The sequence below is a fragment of the Gossypium raimondii genome, chromosome 7, assembly GCF_025698545.1.
Source record: "Gossypium raimondii isolate GPD5lz chromosome 7, ASM2569854v1, whole genome shotgun sequence".
NCBI classification, from domain to species: domain Eukaryota; kingdom Viridiplantae; phylum Streptophyta; class Magnoliopsida; order Malvales; family Malvaceae; genus Gossypium; species Gossypium raimondii.
Genome location: NC_068571.1, coordinates 12,159,001 through 12,176,671, shown reverse-complemented (window position 1 = coordinate 12,176,671; position 17,671 = coordinate 12,159,001).

The window sequence follows — 17,671 nt, the reverse complement described above, 5'->3', positions numbered from 1 at the left end:
AAATCATTTTCAGACCAAATTTTTTCGAACAATTAGCCAATGTAATTTTGGTCTTAAAATTAGTATCAAGTAGTTTAAGTATTGTTTGGATTAAAATTTCTGTTTATTGAGACCACGTCGATGTGTTTCAATTTTTTTCAGTTAATATCAATCCATATTGACCCATATTGATTGGTATAAAATTTTAATATTTAAAACTAATTTTTTATTTTTTAGCTTAATTATATTTAATTATTATTACATTTAAAAATTAAATATAATGATTTAATTAAGTTACTATTAAAGGTGATCATAGGTCGGGATGGGTTCGAGTTGGGCTATAACAAAATTTTAGGCCTTTTTTATAGGCCCAGACCTGACCTAACAAAAAAATGGGTCTAAAATTTTGACCAAGCCCGACCCAGATAAAAAAGCTAAAACTTGAGTCCAGCCTGACCTGACCCACTTGTATTAGTTTTTTATATTATTTTTATATAAAAATAAATTTAAAGATATAATAAATCAAATACACTAAAAACATTAACATAAATGTTTCCCAACAAATTGAAAATAAATTTAAAAAAAGTCTTTATACATAAATAACACTAAGATAGGTGCAACTTAACAAGCAAATGCCTCTAAAATAGTAGTCAAATTAACAATAAAACAAGAGTTGTATAATATCTAAACAATAACAACAAAATAGTAGCAATATAGTAGTGAAATGGCAGCAAAACAGTGGAAAAAGAGAAGCAATTTTTTTTTGTAAATTCGAGTTGGGCCAGGCTTGGGCCGAAAAAAGTTTACCAGAGTCCCGACCTGTTTTCTAACCAGGCCTTTTTTTACCCAAGCCCATTTTTCGGGCTATATTTTTGTCCAAACCCTTCCACCCGGATCGGCCTATGATCAAGTCTAATTACTATTCTTAATTAATCATTTTAAAAATTATATTTACATATAAATATATTTATATTATATTTATGTAATTAAGGCATATTTGTCACACCCTGGTATGGCAAGCTAGACTGGTTTGGAGACTACGCTGGCGAAGACTGCCTTAGTTGCGAAACTTAGACCGGATAAGGTTAGTAACTTTATGGTGAAGTACCTCGAAGAACTTTGCCAAAACTACGGAGTTCTACTTCACGGTGAAGAGCTCGTGCCCTGTCGAAGAAAATAAATAGTATATCCATGAATGCAAACAATATATATGTTAAATAATGATAAAAATAATAATATTTACTACACACTCATGTTAATAACATGTCACTGCTCAGCATCCTTATGAAATTAACCCATGTAATTTGACCCAAAATGACATATACAGTACCTATGGTGTGTATGATCTCATAGGCTTCCACGTCGACCAATTGCAGGTTGTATTCCAAGTGCCCTATCAGAAATAATGCATACATTGGGTTGTGGCACAATATGCTTTCTCAAGTTAGTTAAGAAGAAATCACAAACATCAACGGTTTCTTGTTTAAAAATTGCAAAAGCTATTGGTAGGATTTTTCTATTACCATCTTGTGCAATAGGCAACAGCAAGTGATGCTCATATCTCACGTACATGAATATGCCATCAATTTGGACTAATGGCTTAAAGTACCAGAATGTTTCAATGCATGGCTTGAACGTCCAAAAAAGATGATGGAAAATTCTTTTCCCTTAGTCTATTCGATTGCTATTATATACAAGTTCCATTTGCAGATTGATGATGGTACCTGGTATGTACTAATTCAGTACCTTATACCATTGCCACAAATCATTATGTGATTTATCCCACCCATTATACATCTATCCCATAGCCTTCTATTTTGCAACCAATGTCTTGTAGTATGACATGGTATAATCTTACTGACTACAGATATTAGCAATCAAAACTAGCATCAATCTTAGGACTCACTTTCACCATAGGTAAGATAATGTCAGAGATCATAGTAGTATCCAAATTTGAATGATCCTATACATACACTTGTAACAACACAAGTATTTCACCATACGTAAGACAATGTCAAAGATCAGGTCAAAATCCAATTTCGGATGATCTTGTAGCATACCTACAATACACAAGTTGTGGAGCATTATATTTTTTTATTATCCAAAACATTGTCTTCTTCCGCACAAGTGTCATGATTTTTCATGGACATCTATGAGAGATAGTGATTTTGGTTTGTAAATTCAGCTCAATTGTATTCGACTATTGATAGCAAATATATACAAGATTACATCAGAGTGTTATCTACAGCTATTCACAATTTGAATTTGAATTTTAAGTAGAATAATATCCTAAAGAATAGGAGTGATAACAAGTCTATTTTGACTTGGTTAACTCTCAATGACCGCATAAGCGGATGGGGAAGTCACCATCGTTTGTCTCAAGCGTAAGAAATCGAGTTGTCGATAAAGGTTTCGTCAAGACATCGGCTATTTGATCAATGGTCAGAACATAAGAGACGAGAAGATTCTTCTGGTGTACTTGGTCTCGGACAAAATGAAAGTCCAACTCAAGGTGCTTGCTACGAGCATGAAAAACGGGATTCGCAGCTAGATAGGTAGCGGAAACGTTATCGCACCATACTTTCGGTGTTGTTGGAAGCTTGTAATTGAGTTCCCGAAGAAGGCACTGAAGCCAATAAACCTCCGAAGCAGCTGATGTTAAAGCTCGATATTCCGAATTCGTGCTTGAACGAGCGACAGTCTTTTGCTTACGAGAAATCCAAGAGATCGGATTGGAGCCAAGAAAGACAACATATGCAGAAGTGCTCTTTCGATCAAGCTTGTCGCCACCCCAATCAGCATCCGAAAAAGCAACAAGTGAAGCTTGGCGAGAAGAGCGAAGCACGAGACCATGATCTATTGTGCCGCGGAGGTAACCTAGGATCCGTTTCACGGCTTGCCAATGATGGAGGCAAGGAGAATGCATAAATTGTGCAGCTTTGTTCACTGCCATGGTTATGTCGGGGCGAGTGAGTGCCAAATATTGAAGAGACCCAACAACCTGTCGATAAAGCTTAGGATCATCAAAGGTAGAAGAAGTAGTGCCGGTGAGGTCGCTTGCGGCGTTGAAGGAGTCGAAACCGACGAGGCATCTTGCATATTCGCACGATGGAGCAAATCTTTGATATATTTGGATTGCGTGAGCTGCAAGCCACTCGAGAACTACGCAACTTCAACACCCAAGAAATAGGATAGTGGTTCTAAATCCTTGAGCACAACAACCTTCCCAAGTTGAGCAATAAACCGTTGTAACAGCGAAGAGGATGATCCTGTCAACACCAAATCATCAACATGGACCAAGCAATATGCATACTCGTCATTACCAGAATATATAAACAGCGAACTGTCAGCCTTGAAACCGTGAAAACCAAGCTGTTGTAGTGCAATCGAAAGGCAAAAATACCAAGCTCGTGGCGCCTGCTTTAAACCATATAGCGATTTCTTTAGAGCACATACAAAATCGGGTTTAGAATGATCAACAAATCCCTGTGGTTATTCCATAAAAACAGTTTCATCAAGAGTCCCGTGAAGAAAGGCATTCGAAACATCAAGTTGCCGAATAGGCCAATGACGATTGACGGCAATGGAAAGAACTAACCTTATGGTGGTCGGCTTTATAACAGGGCTGAAAGTCTCAACGTAATCAAGGCCTGGTCGTTGATGAAACTCTTTTGCAACCAACCGCGCACGATATCTATCGAAGGAACCATCCGCTTTTGTTTTTACACGGTATACCCACTTGCAACCAATGATATTCGAAGCTCGAAAACGAGGAACAAGATCCCATGTACCGTTGGACAGAAGAGCATCAATTTCTTCTCCCATTGCAGCACGTCATACTTGCTGTGTTGCTGCTTTAGTGTATGACGAAGAAATGACAGCAGTAGTGGACGCAAGACATGAAAAACCTTTGGTTTAAGTGAGCCAGTATGGGAGCGTAAAGTCATTGAATGACGCATGGTAGGTGCCTGAGCAGTGGTAGGAGAAGCATTGGGACTACTAGAACCTATCGGGAATGTGATAGGGTCATTGGGAACAATGGGAGCAGGTTGGGAGGACACGGTGGTGATGGCAAGAGATTGATCGGTAGTCGGTGGGGGGTACTTGGGACAGTAGAGAGCTGCTGGTTGGGGCATGGGGCTGTAGGCAGTGGGACGGCAGGTAATGGATTAGAATCGGAGCGATGGCCAAGAGAAAAAATAGTTGTCGGGGAAGATGGAGGACCGAGAACCGATACGTGCCCATCACTTGACTTGAATAGAAAAGCATGTTCATCAAAAATAACATGGCGTGAGTAAAATACTTTATTGGTGGACAAAGATAAACATTTATAACCTTTGTGAAGAACACTGTAACCAAGAAAAACACATTTGGCAGACCTAGGCTCAAGCTTATTTTTGGTGTATGGACGCAACCAGGGATAGCAGCAACAACCGAAAATTCTTAATGACTTGTAATAAGGGCCACGATGAAAAAGGACTTGGTAGGGTGATTTATGGTGTAATTTTGGAGTTGGGAGACGGTTGATAGTGTATACAGCAGCAACAAAGGCATGATCCCAAAATTTGGGAGGGACAGAGGCATGATGTAACAAGGCGCGACCAGTTTCGGTTATATGACTGTGTTTTCTTTCGGCGCAACTATTTTGTTCAGGGGTATGGGGACAAGAGCTGCGTTGGATTATAGCTTCAGAGGCCAAATATTTTTCAAGGGCTTGGAATTCCCCACCCTAATCGGATTGGAACTGCTTAATAGGTAAACCAAAGTATTTCTCAACAATAGCACGAAATTGAATGAAGCAATTATAAATATCCAATTTACGACGAAGAAAATAGATCCAAGTATATTTGCTATAATGATAAAAAAACACCACATAATATAGAAAACCATCACTAGAAGCAATTGGAGAAGGACCCCACAAATCCGAACAAACTAACTCTAATGGTTGTTTTGCTTCATAAGTAGAATCCGAAAAAGACAATTTGTGTGATTTACTAACACAGCAAGTTTCACAAAGAGATGAATCATACTTATTAGAAGCAGACAATTTATTAAAACTAAGAACTTTATTGACAATGTTTGAGCAAGCATGGCCTAGTCTAGCATGCCATGTAGACAACGAAACTGAATAACAAGCAGGAGATACTGGATCAGTAGCTAGGCGATATAAACCATTCTCGATGTACCCTCTATGCAGAGTTTGCTTCATCTGTCGATCCTTAACCAGAAAATAATCATAGAAAAATTCAACAGAGACATCATTAGTGAGTGTAAACTGAGGAACAGACAATAAATTTAGGTTAGCCTCAAGAACATGAAGAATATTAGACAATTTGAAAGGATGAGAATTAAGAGTTAAGACAGACGAGCCAACACGAGAGATAGGTAAGGTTTTACCATTGGTGAGAGTGACTTCATAGAAACCAGTGTACTCAAAATGAATGCCCAGGTTTCCCAATTCAGATGTCAAATGATGAGTGGCACCGGTATCAACGATCTATGGCTTGGGATTTGTTTGAGGAGACGAGCTATAGTTTGCTGAGGGTTTGGGGTAGGACTCGGCATATATTGGGCTGGGACACTGACGACTTGTGTGGCCACGTCCCTTGCAGTTGTAACACATTGGATCCTTGGACGGGGAGGCAGCTCGGCCATGACTGGAATAATTGCCATTGTGCTTACTGTTACAACCCCGTCCACGATTAGCGGAAGCAGAAGGCTACCGACCGGCAAAGTGGGCAACGGCAGTAGGATGAAGAAGCTCTTGAACAGCTTTCAATTGTAATTCCTCAGAAAGTAATAAGCCAAACAAATCATCAAAGGATGTTGACTGTAGTTTTGCCTCTAGATTGCGAACGAATGGTCGATAATCGGCACCAAGTCCTTGTAAAATATGATCGACACGATCGTCTTCAGAAATAGCCGCATTTTGAGCCCCGAGTTGATCAAAAATCCGTTTCGCACGATCCATGTATATGACGATTGAATCATCGCCACGAGACAAGGCATGAAGAGAGCCTTTAAGGGTCCGGATTTGAGCCCGAGATTCGGAAGCAAAAGTTTGATGCAGCTTTGTCCAACCTGTGAATGCGGTAGTGGCTCCGACTGCCTGAGATAGCACGGACTCAGACAACGAGCCAAGGATCCAGCTAAGAACCATTTGGTCCTTAAGAAACCACTACTCATAGGCCGGGTTAGGAGCATTGTCAACGGTCTTGGGAGGAGCTGCTGTGCCGTCGACATGATGCATGAGTTTTTGGCTATATAAGAGAGGGGTCATTTGTGTTTTCCACAGGAGGTAATTAGAGGGAGTAAGCTTGATGGTGATTTGATTTGGCATGTAAGGTGGAGAGGAGGCGGTGATTGAAACCTTTTTACTGGCAGTCTGATACCATGAGAGATAGTGATTTTGGTTTGTAAATTCAGCTCAATTGTATTCGACTATTGATAGCAAATATATACAAGATTACATCAGAGTGTTATCTACAGCTATTCACAATTTGAATTTGAATTTTAAGTAGAATAAGATCCTAAAGAATAGGAGTGATAACAAGTCTAGTTTGACTTGGTTAACTCTCAACAATCTATTGTCACAAACTATGCACTTGGCCTCATATTTTTCTACTCGGGATTTTATAACATATAAGTTGATCCCATGCTTTATGTTATATATCACTTCACTTCAGCAAAAAAAATACATATTTGGAGGAAAAATCTATTCCAACTTGTAAACTACCAAAATTTGGAAAATGAATCGCATGACCGGGTCTTTTATGAGGAAGTTCTGGAAATTCTAACTCACATTTAGCATCAAGGTCGACATTAAGCATGCAGGGTAGAGGTGCATATGTTGTAAAATCTGGATGGGTTCCTCCAACATTGCTTGGTCCTCTACCAGTTATAGGATTTATCTTTAAGCAAATATATGACACATCTTAAGTAATCATCAGGTGAACATGCCATTTCATCGAAAACCCTCTGAACATTATCAAGCCAATACTCAGCCCTAGTTGGATCACTCTGAACTCCTCAGCACCAGATATTTTGATTTTATCAATCAGGGATCATTGTATAACTTTAGTAGTTTGAGGACACGAGGTGCCATAAAAGGCACAAAAAGGGTAGAGGTTGCTGAGCTGCAAGATTGGCTCACATAAACTTCAAGAAACATTGACCCATCATGTCGAAAAAGGCATTTTTAACTTCATTTTTTGACATTTGCAAAACCAGAGGACTATGACTCATTTCCTGCTCAAAAGCCAGAACATTATTGTCTACTTCATAGTGACAACATGATTGGACTCTGCCAACATCTATGAACCTATAAGAAAAACAAGATTAGATCGGATCAAATATCATCACACAATCACGTGTTTATGTAGCATATAACTTCTAGACTCGAAACATGCTATATTCAGTTCCAGAATTGACTAAATCATAACTCTGATACCACTAAATGTAACCCCCCTTCACTTGTCTCCGTCGCTGGAATCGGATTACGGGATGCTATAGTAAATAATAGAACATGAACATGTTATTTCAATTCAGAACTTCTTTAAAACAATCATTAATTATCAATAATTCAATTAAACATGTTATTCATGCAAGAACAGGCTTAAATCGAGCTTACGAAAGCTCTAAAGAGTCATACAGATGTGCCGCTAGGCTATGTAACAAATTGTGGTCATGTGGGCCTAATTGTATAACTTTTGTAAACATTCATACGGTCGTGTAGCTAGGCCATGTGAGAGACTGTAACCATGTGAACTCAAAATCACCCTGATCAAATAGAGCACACGGCTGTGTCACTTTCCCATGTGTGCCAAAATGTACCTTCTTTTACAAGTCACATACACCAACTATTTACTTAAGCCACAAACATACCATTAATCATTCAATAGACCTGTACAAAATACACCAAAAATATAATAAAACATGCCATTTGCCTAGTTCTAACCAATATGCCATAAGGCACCATCATAAACAATAATTAATACTAAGATTCAACTTCATTTCGTACCAAACTAGAACCGAGCAATACATATGCCTAACATGCAATACAAATATCAACTTCCCACGACATTTAGTTGGTATAATGTCAACCTATTAGCCTACTATTTGATAACAAGTACAAACTTACCTTTTTCTACTAAAACATCCAAAATCATCCATCAAAATGTTATGTCATAACCATAAACTAAAACACATATTTCCAACCATTTCCATATAAACATAACTTACATACCAATTATCTATATGATTCTACCACATGCCAAATTCAATACCATATTCAAGTTTACTATACCAAGCCATGAGCAACCATATCATTTAGCCAACAAGCACACATCTTATGTGCAAGCACAAAATATACTTACTTTTATAAATTACTTATATATATACAAATCATACCTATTACATGCCACATAACCGAAATAAAATATTTTCAAAGTCTACCAAAAGATGGTTGGATAATGTGATCTTCAAGTTGATCCGATCGTCGAGTTCCACAAAATAAAAACAACAGGAAAACAGAAAAACAAAATAGAGTAAGCTTCAGTTAAGCTTAGTAAGTTCATAGGTTGAAAACGATATTACATACCTTAATATTAAAGTTTAATTAACAAACAATTAACTAACATTAAACCCTTTCACCATATCCATATCTAAAGGTGACTTCATCATATACAAGCCATATAACCTTCCAATTACACAAGTTGATTGAATACCAAGTCATGATATAATATCCATAAGCATAAACACATTTTCAAGTCATTCATCAAGACTTTATCATGCTGCATCATTACTAGTCATTATATCATTTAACAATCATAATTCAACCCAATGAACTAATATGAATAGATACAAATGCGAGGTTATCCACCCAAAACACACCAGAATGCTTAACGAAGCTAATCCAACCAAGATCACACCTAGGCACTGAGTGTCAAGCCTAAAGGCAAACATCCTTCCAGAAAATACGCCTGGGTACTAAGTGCCAAGCCCGTAGGCTTTACATCCTCCCCCAGAAACACGCCTGAATCACTATAAATATAACTTTAAAATCCGCAATAAATGTTAGATTTTGGTACATACAGTGTATAATAATATGTCATCTGTCATCATCTCATCTCATATCAAACCCATACAGCGCACAAAATGACCTATTGGCATGCCAACTGTATCCTATCCTATGTTTATTCGGGCTCGTTACATATAGCAGTATAACACTTTTCAATTAAATCTTTTTTCTCACCTTATACCATTGTAACAATTTAAACATATATATATATATTCAAACATACCCAAAATTCACGAATCAACATAAAAATTACAAATTACACAAGACTAGGTCGTATGAACTTACCAGGGGAAAACAACAAAGATAATAGTGTTAGGGACTAATATGCAATTTTCTCTTTTCCTCGATTATCTACTAGGTCTTGATCTATACAGTAATTTATTTCAATTTATCAGTCCCAATTACCTTGTAAATTTTAATTTAAAGCATATGACCTCCTATTAACATTTTTCATAATTTTTCTAAAATTTTACATTTTATTCAATTTAGTTCCTAAAATCGAAACAAGGTTATTTTTCACAATTGAGCCTAAATCCATGATGTCGAATTCATTCTAATCTTACATCTCATAAGTACTAAAATTTACATAAAATTCATGCCAAAATTAATATATTATTATTTTAGTCCCTAAACTCAAAACTACCCAAATTCACTTTACAAAATTGTCCTATTTCAACATCAAGCTTCAAGATCAACCATTAACATCCAAAAAGATTTAAGAACAACAATGGTAACTTTTCAAAACTTTAACAGTATTACAAAATAGTCCTTGAGTAAAGATTTTAAAACATAAAATTTACGAAAAACGGACTAAGGAAATGCTTACATGCAAGGGTCGAATATCTTTAAAGGTTTGAAGATTTTATTTCCTTTAGCAATGGTGAAAAAAATTGGTGGAAGAAGAAGAATTAAAAGGTGATGGCTTTTCTTTTGTTTTATTTAATTTTAACTAGTATTTTAACATTAAAAATTAACTTATAAATGACTAATCTTAAGCATTAACTGTCCAGGCAAATTTACTATGGCCTAATTACCTTTTAAAACCATTCATTTTTGCTTTCAGACTCATTTAGCCTATAAAAACTAATAGCAATTAACTTTTGTAGTTTATACGCTTTAGTCATTTTTCCTTAATTAACTATTCAAACATAAAAACTACTGGACCAAACTTTAATACGACACTCCAATGACCTCATAAATATTATTTATTTAATATTTACAGACTCACACATTGGAATTGTGGTCCCGAAACCATTGTTTCCGACATCACTAAAAACGGATTGTTATAACTCTTCCCCCTTAAGAAATTTCGTCCCCGAAATTTGTACCTAAGAATAGGTTCGGGTATTGTGGCTTCATCAATTCTTTAGTTTCCCACATAACTTCCTCAACATTGTGTCGGTGCCACAGAACTTTCACTAACAGTACATGTTTATTACACCGTTCCTTTACCTCTCGAGCTAAAATTGCTACTGACTCCTCTGAATTCAATAGATTAGGCTGTAATTCAATCACGCTGGGGAAAATCACATGTGAAGGATTTTACCTATAACGTCTCATCATCAAAACATGAAAAATGTTATGTATCTTTTTGAGTTTAGGAGGTAATGCCAATCTGTAAGCTACAAGACTGATTCTCTCAACAATCTCATATGACCCGATAAACTTCGGACTAAGTTTCCCTTTTCTACTAAACCGCAATAATTTTATCCACGAAAAGACTTTGAAAAACACTTTGTTACCGATTTGAAATCCAATATCTTTTATTTTCAAGTATGGTATAGATTAGGGGTGAGCAAAACTCGATTCGACTCGAAAAAATAAAAAAAAATTAAATTTCGAGTTAAACGAGTCGAGTTAATCGAGTTATTCGAATCAACTTGAATTTTTTTTTAAAATTTCAAGTTCGAATCGAGTTGAGTTTTCGAATTCGAATAACTCGAATAATTCGAATATCAAACTATAATATTTTATATTTTTACCCCAAACTCCCAAATATTTTTACTTTTCCCTCAAAACTTTTACTCCTTCCCACTTTCCCCCCAAAACTTTTACTCCCCTCCCCTCCCAACCCCCCAATCTACCCAAAATCCATTTCCCACCAAAATTTTACTCTCCCATTTACTTTTTCTCAAAATTTTACTCCCAAAAATCCTCAAAACATTTTATTTTTCTCCAAAATTTTTACTCCCTCCCACTTTTCCTCTAAAACTTTTATTCATTTCCCATCCCACCTCCTATCTACCCCAAACCCTCCCCCTTCCAATTTTTTTTAATATTTTCCCTCCAAAATTTTACTCCCCCTATTTACTTTCCCTCAAACTTTTATTCCACAAAACTTTTTATTTTCCCCCTAAACTTTTATTTCTCAGCCTTTACTCTCAAATAAAAAATCAAAATTATCCAAAAAAAATCACTAAACATAAATAGTAATACTTTTATTTATATCTACTATTTATATTATTAAATTAAATTTCAAATTTTATATTATTTATATTATTGAATTGTTTAGTCATATTGAATATTTATATTAAAATTGAATTATTAATTATGCCATAAAATATTTGTGTTAAAATTTTATATTGGTATCAATTTCACACTTTATTTTTAAAATAACTTTTATTAAAAAATCATATTTTTACATTTAATATATTTTTATTTCCAAAATACATAGTGACAAGAATCAAGATAATTGAAACAACTAAGCAAGTAAAGAAACTAACCAAATATATAAAAATTAATAAATAAATTATGAGGTGATGAAAGTTAATAAAAAATTTGATTAAGATGGACAAATTTTATTACAATGGGTGACAGTGGTTACAAGGACCCAAAATTATTTTTTAAAATTTAACTCGAACAAATATATTCGATTCGATTCGAATTCCATCTCACTCGACTCGATTTGAGAAAATTTCAAATCAAATTAGGATAATAAAATATGATTCGTCAACTCGATTAACTTGAAATTTTTTTATTCGATTCGATTCGATCGAACGCTCACCCTAGTATAGATATGGCATACCCAAGATATGGGTGAAAAAATTTATGTAAAACATATATTCCTAAAAAATTATATAAGAATCAAATGATGTTTTGGTTGAAATGATAAAGTCGAGAGTTTAAATACTATGGTGTTTTAGGTTCAAAATCATAATAATATTTATTATTTTGTAAAAAAAGTTTGAGTCTTTAGCCTCTTTAAGTTAAATTAATGTTTGAATAACTTTAAAAAAACGAGTTTTAATTCTTTTACAATTGCATTAATGCCTAATTAACTTTATAAAAAATTACTATATTTTCAATTTGCACCTTTCCAACCATCCAAATCCAAATCCTTCCCAACCATCCATTTGTTCTATTAAGGATCTCACCAACAACATTTTCCTAAAAATTTAATCATACAATCATACCTTTTCAAGTTTAGTGTTCTTCACTATACTAGTATCAAGTGAAGTATTTAAGGACAGAAAATCCTATAACTATGAACAATTGAATATAAAAACTCAACGACTATAGATCTCGGGTTAAATATTTCAAGTATACCTCTCAATTCAACACCAATAGCTACTGAGGAATCTTAATAATTATATAATTATTATTGCGAATCCTTTGGTACAATGGAAAATTAGCGACTGAATTCGATAACTGTTGGTGTCAAGATAGCCCTAAAAAGCTGTGTTTTAGGAAATAAGGTAATCATAAATAAGAGAAAAAAGAAACCTTTTAAAAGAATTAATTTACATTTAAAATTCATATACAATTCAATCAGAAATAAAGTTTGAAAATTATTTAAATAATATTTAAAAGGTTAGAGTCAAATAAAAATTGTATTAGATCCACACTTTAAAATATATACTATTGATTTAATATTTTATCTGTAGAACCCATAATAAATTCATACTTAAGCTTGTTGGTCCACATGATAATTAGGTGGTTGATTTAAAAGGATTAATCTCGACTGGCATGGGTATTATTGTTAATGCAAGAAGACGTGAATTTGAGTGCACTGAAGCGCATTATTCTACTATTTATCGGTTGGGGTTGGGGTTGGGGAGGGGCTATAGGTAGTTCTAAAACTTGTGTCAAAAAGAACATATATGATTAGAACCTATAATAAGATTGTTTAAAAAAAATTTAATTTTGCGTGTTAATTAAAATATATACTCGGTCTTTTTGAAAATAATATTTTAAATTTTTGCTTTAAATAATAAATTGGTACACATGTTGACTTGATTTAAAATATTGTACTCTATCTTAACAAATTATCATAAATTTAATTTTGATAATTATACTAGCATTATTATGATTTAAAAAAATAAAAAGTATCTAATTACAATTTTTTAAACCCCAATTTTAAAAAATAAAGCCTCTCAAATGCTTGGAAATAATTTGTATAAAAGCATTTATATATTTCCCTCACTTTTCTTTCATCTTCCATCCCGTCCATTACCACCTCATTTGATGTTTCGTCGAGAGATGTTTTCAAGATAATAACTTTGGCCTAGGGTTCTACCCTAGACTCTTCTCTTGTGGGATAGGTGAGGACTTGTATTTTTTTGAATCCACTAAACACATCTTTTTTGAGTTCACAATTACTTCGATTCTAAGTTGTAATTAGATAAGTCTAATGCATTTGCTATTTTTAAAGATTTTCACGATAAACAATATTGTCAATGATAATTACAATGCATTCCTTTTTTGGTACTAATGCCCAATGATGGAGTAGCAACTCTTGATCCGCCTTGTATTTTTCAATATGTATTCTTTTCTTAAGATTATATGCATTCAAAGGTTCATACCATTTTGTTTTATTTTCTATTTCTTTAGACTTTATTTCCTACGTATGCTTCTTTCCCCGTAAATATTTACAAATTCATGAATATGTTGGATGAACACGTTAGCGAATAAATATAAATATAAATAAATATTTATATAAATTAAATTAAATTAAATTAAATAATTTATATTTAAAATATCATATACGGAAAACTAATAAATAAGATTATAAAACTAGAAATTGAATAAAAGAATTGAGTTTTACACAATTTCCTTAAGACAGATTCGGTCACTCCTATATGGTGGAATTTTGGATATTTCCATGAATAAAGATACAAAATCTGCATTAAATGAGCCTTTAAATCAATTTGAATAAAATCAAATCAAATTGATTGGAATCAAATAAAATCAAGATACATGTGCTTTAAAAACAAATTTTGTATATTTGTTGAGAAAAATAATTTTCGTGTTGGGCTAAAAAATTCACAGACCCATTTTGAGCCTAACCAGTCCAAACATTTCGCGTCGCTCATATCATGTGAGTGTGCACCAAACCCCAATAGGTTTAGATCTACACCCCCTATGCACAAAGCAAGATTACAAGCTTAATTATTCAATTATCTTTTAAGTGGGTTCTCGTATATATACACATCTCACACTTGATATTTAACCAATATGAGATCTAAGCTTTTTGTTTCCTCAACAAATATTCACAAGTAGCTTACTTTGAGTATCAATTTCTTATTCATCACTTAACTATTTTGAGCATATGATATACCGTTGTAAAGGTCTCATTATGATTCAACTCTCCACCTTTACCACTCAAGAATATACCTTAAAATTTTTAAAAAATTACAATTTTCCCAACTGAAAACAAAGTTGTTGAGCTTGTGATATGTCCACTTTATTCAAATTCAATTTAAGTTGGAAAGTTGTTTTAATTTTTAGAACTAGAATTTTAAAGTATTAGGCATTGACAGTAACAAGCATTCAGAGGATAAGGACATTCCTATCAATTGATACATTTTGATAAATTTTGCATATACATCTTGTTCCCATTAAATGTCTCATTAAATCCTATTTCACAAGTATCTATATTTTTTTTGTAAAAATTTAAATTTGAATTCTTAAATACATTTTAAAATCTAAATATATTAATTATTTATATTAAATTTAAGTATTATTATTTATTGAATATCCGAAACTATTAAATATTTGTATTATAATTAATAGAAAATAGATGTGTGAGATCAACATTATATATAAAAGATAATATCAATATATTTGTAATCTAATTTATAATATATAAATTTATTTATTCTTAATTTATATGTTAAAATGTGAAAGAAAATAAATAAGTTTTATAATTAAATTAAATATTAAATTTTTATAAATATTAATTAGATCTAATTAAATCGGTTTAATCCAACACAAGTTTTGACTCGACAAATAGTATGGCTCATATCTATTTAAGAAATTAAGATAAAAAAATCAATCTATTAAGAAATAATATTTGTATTATCTATGTTTCTTAAATTTTAAAATCTATAAAATCAATGATATAATATAAAAAATTATAATTATAATTATTTTATTAATAATATTTTTATTGTCAATTTAATAGTTATTATCACTTAATTAGACTTTGGACCCATATTAAATTGCACTTATTATTTTAGCTAAGGGTCCATTTGTTTACATGTAAAAGGCTTTACATAAAATGTTTTCTGCATTTTCCTGTGTTTGTTTCACAGAAAACAACTTAGTCAACGGAAAATGACTTACAGGTCAACGGAAAATGACTTACAGGTCAACGAAAAATAAGTCTTTTTCCTTGTAAAACGACTTACCCTTTTGAAAGGCGTAAGTCATTTTCCGGAAAAGAACTCCTCAATAGATAATTTTGCTTTTATATAAAAATTAACTTAAATCAAGTTTTATTTTCATTACCATTCAGGTAATATTTCTAAAGGAGTTGCAAATGGACTCGTGGGTTCACCAATCATTGAAGGTTCTAGAACCGCTAAGCCCACGTTACAAGGAATAGTACGAGAATTACTATTGAAAAAATATATAAAAGATCATTGGGCTATGCAAGTTCCCCATAATAATTATTACCCATACCTTTAGCTAATTTAGATTTTAATATAGGATTGTTCAAGTTAGGGTTTTTTTTTTTTTTTGTTATTAGGATTGGTGAATTTTTCTAGATCCATCCCCCAAAGGAACCGGACATGATAAATTTTCATCATCCCGCTCAAGCAAAAGTCAATCGAATCAAAAGGATACAAATGGATACCTATAAAATAAATCTATATTATATATGTTTAAAATAAATATATATGTTATCCCCACATATATGAATGGTTCCATATGTAAGAAAAAAGTTACCCGATTCCATTTTACGGAGTTGCAATTATACATTTCAAGGAATTCCATTTTTATAGGTAAATGTTCAATACCCAAGTAGGCATACAAAGTTCATCGTGATCAAGTGCTTTATGAGTCGTCTTAGGCCTTGTGATTCACCTTTATCCCAAAAATATATCGAGAATTTTTACATACAAAGGATTTACTTGTTACTGATATAGTCTAGCCTTTGCTCTTCTTTAGATCCCTTGTTTCACTCTAATAGTATAATTAAATCAGGTTGACGCAAAATAGATGAATGCATTTTCATACTATTAAGATAAGAAAGTACAAAAAAAAAATCAAAATCTAATTTGGATTATGCCAAATCACTTATTCTACTAGATCTTACGGAGTCCTATTTATACACAACATCATCAGGTCTGATCATAGAAAATATTCTCTTTAAGAAAACCAGCCTATCTTTTGTATGGGGCTTACACGGTGGTTGAAACAAAGACACATTTGGTTGTGAATTCTAATGTAACAGATAAATGCATATTTTTACACGGCTCAATCAATAGTTTAAGTCACAGACTCCCATAATCCATTTTCTCTTCGGAGAATTCCCTTCAACTATTCATGTCATATCAAATAAATAATAAAATATTATTGTAGTTGAAAGGAAATATTCAAATACATGTCTTATTATTTTTTCAATAATCCATATTTGTAGCAATGAAATACTATTGTTCCTCCCCAAGTAATAAGATAAATTATTGACTACAATATGGCTATGGTCTATATTCTCTATAAAGGACCAAAAATGCCTTGCTTATGTTTCATTAGGAAATGCATTAACATAATACAGTAGTAAGAAAGGGTAATACAAAAGTGTGTAAACTATAAAAATGGGTCAAAGTGGATTGTCCCACACTAACACTTTCACGAAATAACTCTACCAAAGGCGATCCTATTACCGGAATAACTTCTGGAACGCCTGTTACAAATTTAATTGCCTGATAACCAATTTGGTCCCGAGGCAAGGAATAACCTGTTACACTAAAAGATGCGGTCAACACAGCTAGAACCACGCCTGTAGAATGTTAATTTATTCTCTCAATTAACTTTTTCAAATTAATGGAATTTTATTATAAAATAAATCAATTTAATAAATATATTTTACAATTATAAAAATATATATTTAATAAATTTGAAAAAATAAACATTTAAAATTGCGTGTAAGGGGACGACCAGTAGTTGTATATAAAAGATAATTCCATTAAGCCAAAAATATATATATTTAATTATTAACTATTTTTATTAATTATTTATATTAGATAAGTTTCAAAACATTAAAATACACAAGTAATAATAATAATAATAATAATAATAATAATAATAATAATAATAATAATAATAATAATAAAGACAGTTCAATCCATTGCGTCAGACTTGAAGGTACAACTAGTTTGATCTTTACTT